The sequence below is a fragment of the Cupressus sempervirens genome, chromosome 5 (assembly GCF_028749045.1).
Source record: "Cupressus sempervirens isolate cs-2001-9-10 chromosome 5, ASM2874904v1, whole genome shotgun sequence".
Taxonomy (NCBI): Eukaryota; Viridiplantae; Streptophyta; class Pinopsida; order Cupressales; family Cupressaceae; genus Cupressus; species Cupressus sempervirens.
The window spans coordinates 404,522,784-404,528,899 of NC_143122.1; the positions used below are offsets into that span (position 1 = coordinate 404,522,784).

Below are 6,116 nucleotides of genomic sequence, written 5' to 3' on the forward strand. Positions count from 1 at the left end.
GCTTTAGTTCCTTTTCTGAATATCTTTCTTTGGGTTAATGATATGGGGAGGCGTCTTGTCTGATGCAGCAAGCAGTCTTTTTTAATCTTATTCTATTCAATATTTTAAAATCTTACCGTCATCAGGATGAGAGTACCAATAACAATGAACATCAATTTTAGTTTAGTTTTATATGTGCAGTGCTGCAAATATAGCTCTTTGAAGCTAATTTCTCCTTGAAGCTCATCCTTGCAGCTAGTCAAAGACACAACAGTTAACAACTCTTGGGTAATATCATAAATACGGTCATTTGAAACCCAGAGTTAAAATTAAAGATATGATAATGCAATGTTGCTCATGACTGAATCTGTAAGAAATTGTGTTTTATGATATAATAATATGCAATGCACACAACTTATGATGGCCATGTTTACGTTGTCTTCTCTAATTTAATCCCATAATTTGTCCAGTTTTTCTGTTAATTTTTTCTATGTTTTCTCTTTAGTCTGCTTAAATTTGGTTATGTGTTCTATCCTAATGATCTTTTGCTTTCATCAACAATCCTTCCCATTTGAGAATGTCACCGCAGATTTCTTGACCACCACAACTTTTCCCACAATACTCAGTCGTGTTCACATCTGGACTTCTCCTATAGTCAATGTACATGAGTTCTGCAGTCTTTTAATTTGTTGATGAATACAGTTGTGCTTTGAACCCACATGCCCTTTTTTAACCCACACACCCCTTTCTAGAAACTGCTCAACATAATTTAATGGTACCATGTATGGCTGGGAACAGAATTACCCAGCATATCCCAATGGTAGTGTATTTCAGTCAACTTGAAAACAAACACCTAGAGGATGCTGGCTATGGTTGGTGAGTTCGATTTCATATTTCTCCACTGTATTCGCCTCACACCTACTCATGCAGCCCTTGGTGGGGACTCCAGCTAAATTGCAGCTCTTGTTATTATCTAGAAATGGGTAGTGATTGAATGATAGATATTTCAGAGCTTCATATTTGATCCCAAATATATCTGGTATTCAATGACTAGAGAAAACACCAGGTGGACATGGAAAAGTTATAATTATGCAGTTTGTCACATATAATTTGGGAGAAATGACAGAATTGGCATGAGGTAATAATGCTAGATTTGTTATAAACAGAAAGATCATGTTAATGGCAGTGCTGTAAAGGAGAACCATAAAATGCTTTCCTCATGAGCTCAAAGCAATTGATTGAAATCTGTCGTCTCATAATTCTTGTTGATTGAGCATATTTCCACTGTCAAGCATTGTTTTCCTTCCACATTTCTCATTCCTTCAACTCCTACATCTTTTCAGTCCACAACTGTACAGGTGTCCTGAAAAACAAATCAATCTCATGAATCTTCCGTTGTACTGTAAAACAAGGTTTTGATAAATACAGAATATGTTTATGTTGGCAGTGATGCATACTACACCATGATTTCATCCAGTCAGCAGCACATTATATATCTCCAAGCATTAAGAAAGAACCCTTTTTAAGAAAATAAATGTAAAACTTGATTCCTCTTTACCGTTTCAAGTCAGAGGACATGCACCTTGTTAGCATGACTCTGTTTATAGCTTGCTTAACCTGGCATCAGCAGTAATCTCTGCAAGAAGATTTTTCCATGTTTAAAATATGAAATCTGTTCACAATTTCTGCTGCGACATTTCTGGGAAAAGACTTGACTGTAAGCCTTTCTTTAGACATTTTTTGCTGGCTTGTCAGCTTTCCAATTCCTTGACAGCATGCTTCTACTGTCACATTCCCTATGCTCCCTCCACCTCCAGCTTTTCAATGTACACATGAACATGCTTCCTGGAAAAGGAGTTAAAATATAATAAATCCTCCATGGCTTATTAAACACAGGTTTAACAAATACAAAAAAATCATTATTCCATGAAATGATGCATTATATACGATACAAGTTAATGTAGACACCAGAGCCTACACCTAAAAACATTTAGAAATTAGTCTTTTCCATAAACTGAAAATAAAATCTAGTTCCATCTTACCTCTGCAACATGGACACCATCCACTTCGGCATAGTGATGTCCTGTGTTAATCAATTGCTTTGCTTAGCCTCACCAATAATCTCCACAGGAACAGTTTCCACGTTTGAAATGATGGAACCGGTTTGCATCTCTTACAATAATTTCTCTTGCAACAATCAAAGATATGTATTTGGTTGCATTATGGCAGTCACTGCATACTCGAAGGTTCTTGAAAACTCTAATAGTTGTTCCAGGGGACGTGTTTAACAACCCAAATGCAATTGCCAACTTCTCACTATGGTGGCAGGGGAGTAATTCTTTCTCCTCCTCCTCCATATGGTTTAGTATAGGTATTGTGTCTGGAATATATCCTGCAGTCTTCATCTCCCAAGACAGTTCCTCCAACTTTGCATAGATATTGTGTGTTTGTGGGTGTGATCTGTCTCCCACACAAAAAGCATGTAACATTTTATCAACTTCAATCCAACTACAGCCAGGGATCTTTTTATTACTTTTCTCTTTCATAAACTTCCTCACCTTCTGATTGTCAACCCACCTGCCTCCTTCTGCATACATGTTCGATAGCAGAACATATGGTGAAGTATTTTCAGGGTCCAGCTCAAAAAGGTGTGTTGCCACAAATTCTCCTAACTTTATATTCTTATGTGTTCTACAAGTACCAAGCAAACACATCCATACAACTACATCAGGTTTTATTGGTATTTTGATTATAAAGTTCAAGGTTTCTTTTACATAGCCAGCACGGCCAACAAGGTCAACCATACATGCATAGTGATCCATTGTAGGTGTAATGCAACACAACTCACTCATTTCATTGAAATATTTACAGCCAACATCAACTAGTCCTGCATGGCTGCATGCAAATAAAACAGCAATGAAGCTGACATGGGTGGGATTGGTTCCTGATTGCTTCATTAGTTCAAAAAGTTTGAGGGCATCCATGCTATATCCGTGCATTGCATATCCTGCAATCATTGCAGTCCATGAGACCACATTTGACTGGTGCATGTTGTCGAACACTTGACGAGCCTTCTGTATGCTTCCACATTTTGCATACATATCTACTAAGGAATTCACGACTATGGTGTCTGAAAGAAATCCCATTTCAATTACGTTCTGATGGATCTCAGTACCATTTTGTATTGCTCCAAGTTTCCCACAAGCTGGAAGGATGCTGGCAAAAGTTGACGAGTCTGCTTTAATTCCTTCCACTTGCATATGCTTAAAAATGTCCAGGGCTTTCTCAAAGAGCCCATTTTGGGCACACCCAGTGATGATTGCAGTCCATGATACCACATTTCGTTCAGGTATTTTGTCAAACAGTTTGCAAGCAATCTGTGTTTTTCCACATTTTGCATACATGTCTATCAGGGTAGTTGCAAGTACAACATCTGACAAAAAATTGTTTTCAATTAGTTTTGGATGGATGCCTATACCCTGTTCTAAACTTCCGAGTTTTGCACACCCTTGTACGATGCTAGTGTAGGTTGAAGAGTTTGGATTTACACCTGCCAATCGCATTTGTTTAAATATATCGAAAACCATTTCAACAGGACCGTTTTGTGCATATCCAGCCATGATTGCATTATAGGAGACTGCATCTCTCAGAGACAATTTGTCGAATAATTTGCGTGCCTTCTTTATCCTTCCACATTTTCCATATATGTCTATGAGGGAAGTTACGAGTACAACATCTGACAAAAATCCACTTTCAATTATTTTTCGGTGGATTTCCATACCCTGTTCCAGATGACCCATATTGGCACACACTGGAAGGATACTGGAAAAGGTTGCTGAGTTTGGCTTGACACCTGAAAACTGCATTTGCTTAAAAATTTCCAAAGCCTTTTCAACTGGCCCATTTTGTGCATATCCAGCAATTATAGCGGTCCATGAAACTACGTTTCTTTGCGGCATTTGTTTGAAAAGGCTCAAAGCCTCGTCAAGAAGTCCATTCTGTGCGTATCCTGCAACCATAACAGTCCACGAGATCACGTTTGAATTGCGCGTTCCGTCAAACAATTCGCGGGCTTTATGCATGCTTCCACATTTTGCGTACATGTCTACCGTGGAAGTCACAAGTACATCCTCTGTCAAAAACCCTCTTTCTATTATCCTTTCATGAATCTCCATACCGTGTTCTAAAGCTCCCATTTTAGTACATGCTGGGAGGATATTGGCAAAGGTAAACTGATTGGGTTGAACATTTGTTCTTTGCATTTGCCGAAACAATGTGAACGCCTCTTTAAGAAACCCGTGCCTTCGGTAAGCTGCAATTATCATATTCCACGAGAAGACGTCTTGTTCAGTCAATTGATCAAAAATTTTGTAAGCATCAGCCAAACTTTCGCACTTGTCATACATGTTGATAAGCGTGTTTTGTAAAAAAGTGGCTGCCACAAATGCAAATCGCCTGCTTTGGCTGTGAGAGTTGAATTGCTTACCCTCGGAAAGCGAGTTGTTGGCGTCTCTGATTTTCAATAGACAAATATATCTGGAAGAATTTATTAAAGGGTTGTGCGAACTGAACAGAATGTGTATGGGTGAAATTGTACGATTGAAGCGCGGGTGATACTTGTTCCATCTTAGAATCTGATTTATTGAGCTCTGTATAATGGCCATTTCGATTTTTTACCTGACTCTGCCAGTAAACATATCACTCATATGCTTGAGATATCCCTTCATTGGCGACTATCGTTAAATTCCTCAAGTTTAACATGTTCTGAAACCCCATTAAAAGATACTTTTATCTGCCTTTTTGTAAAGGAAAATATTCATGAAGGACGTTTAAGCCATAGATGGTTTCTCTGTGGGAGCAATCTACTGATAAAGAATCTCGTTTAAATGATGGATTGATTATTTCTTAGGCTTTGTAGAGTTTCAAAATAGAATAAGCTATAATTAAAAAGAAGGATAGTGAAAAACCATAACACGTAATTGACCACAGGCCGCTGCAGGAGCAAAATCATATAATAATGCGGAAATCTTTTGCTGGTACACAGGCCAGGACTCGCCATCATAGGGCACAAAAGAACCAAGAATGGGTTATATTTACATAGTTCCGCAGAGTTTTCTAATGAGGGATATGCAGACGCAGAGAAGGGTTTTGAGTGTAGGGGTTTAAAAGGGCTTAATTTTGGTGACAGTGAAGAAATGGGGAGGGTTGGAGATGGCATCGCAGTTGGCCAGGGATGTGCTGATGAATTGAAATCTTCAAGAAAAAATCTGTAAAGAGACAAATACAGTTCATCTTAAGCTCAGTTTTCATGTATAAGCAGAGCGAGTTAATATTTTTTTTTCCTTTTTCCTCTTTTTATACATGGCTAGAGAAGTTGGCTGAGCCTTGAGTAGAATAGTTCAAGGCGAATGAATTGGTAAGAGTTACAAGCAAAGCCAAAGGAAATGATAAAATAGATTAACTCTTTAAGAAGGTTGAATTATTGAACACAGTCATAGCACTAGTGCAGAGTCGTATGGGCTAAAACAATCAACTTATCTAGAGGAAATAATTACTAGTAGATGAAAATTAGCACACATCGGAGAAGTCCCATTGATTGGAAGCATCACGGAAATTAAAATTTAAAGAATTATAGACAATTAGAATTCGAATAAGTCAAAAAAAGATCAAAATGATAGAGAGCCCTTGAGGTTGAAATTATGAATGCAATATGTATTAAGAGGGAGTAAATGAGAGTAGATCAATATGTTGTAGAAACATGGGTGCTTTATGCATATATTGATGGAGTATCTAATGGTATAAAGACAATCTAATACTTGCTCGGATGACATTAAAGAAATAAAGAAGTTTGTCATGGAAAAATTTTGCAATATTTTATGGACAAGGCGCATAGGGCGGAAATTTTTTTATTACATTAAAGAATTTAACCCCACTTCTAGTCATGAGGAAAAGGCCTATATAAGAGCACCTATTAATTGGAAAGCAAAAATGTTGATGGCACAAATCAGAACTAGTTCACACTAGCTGCAATGTGAAACTAGTAGATGGCAAGTTCCAAAGGAAGAATGGGCAGACAAAACATGTTTATTCTGTAATATGGGAGTAGTAGAGACGGAGCAGCACTTTGTCAAGGATTG

At 37.8% G+C, this 6,116-nt stretch overlaps 1 pseudogene across 1 annotated transcript; it reads right to left on the bottom strand.

The window, feature by feature from the left end:
* Positions 1-341: 341 nt before the first annotated feature.
* On the bottom strand, positions 342-4,768 carry LOC149556534 (pentatricopeptide repeat-containing protein At2g01510, mitochondrial pseudogene; annotated as a pseudogene). Its single transcript, XR_016364715.1, has 3 exons — positions 2,022-4,768; positions 1,538-1,824; positions 342-1,342 (listed from the first exon to the last, which is right to left on the bottom strand). The product of XR_016364715.1 is annotated as a pentatricopeptide repeat-containing protein At2g01510, mitochondrial pseudogene (transcript).
* Positions 4,769-6,116: the final 1,348 nt, after the last annotated feature.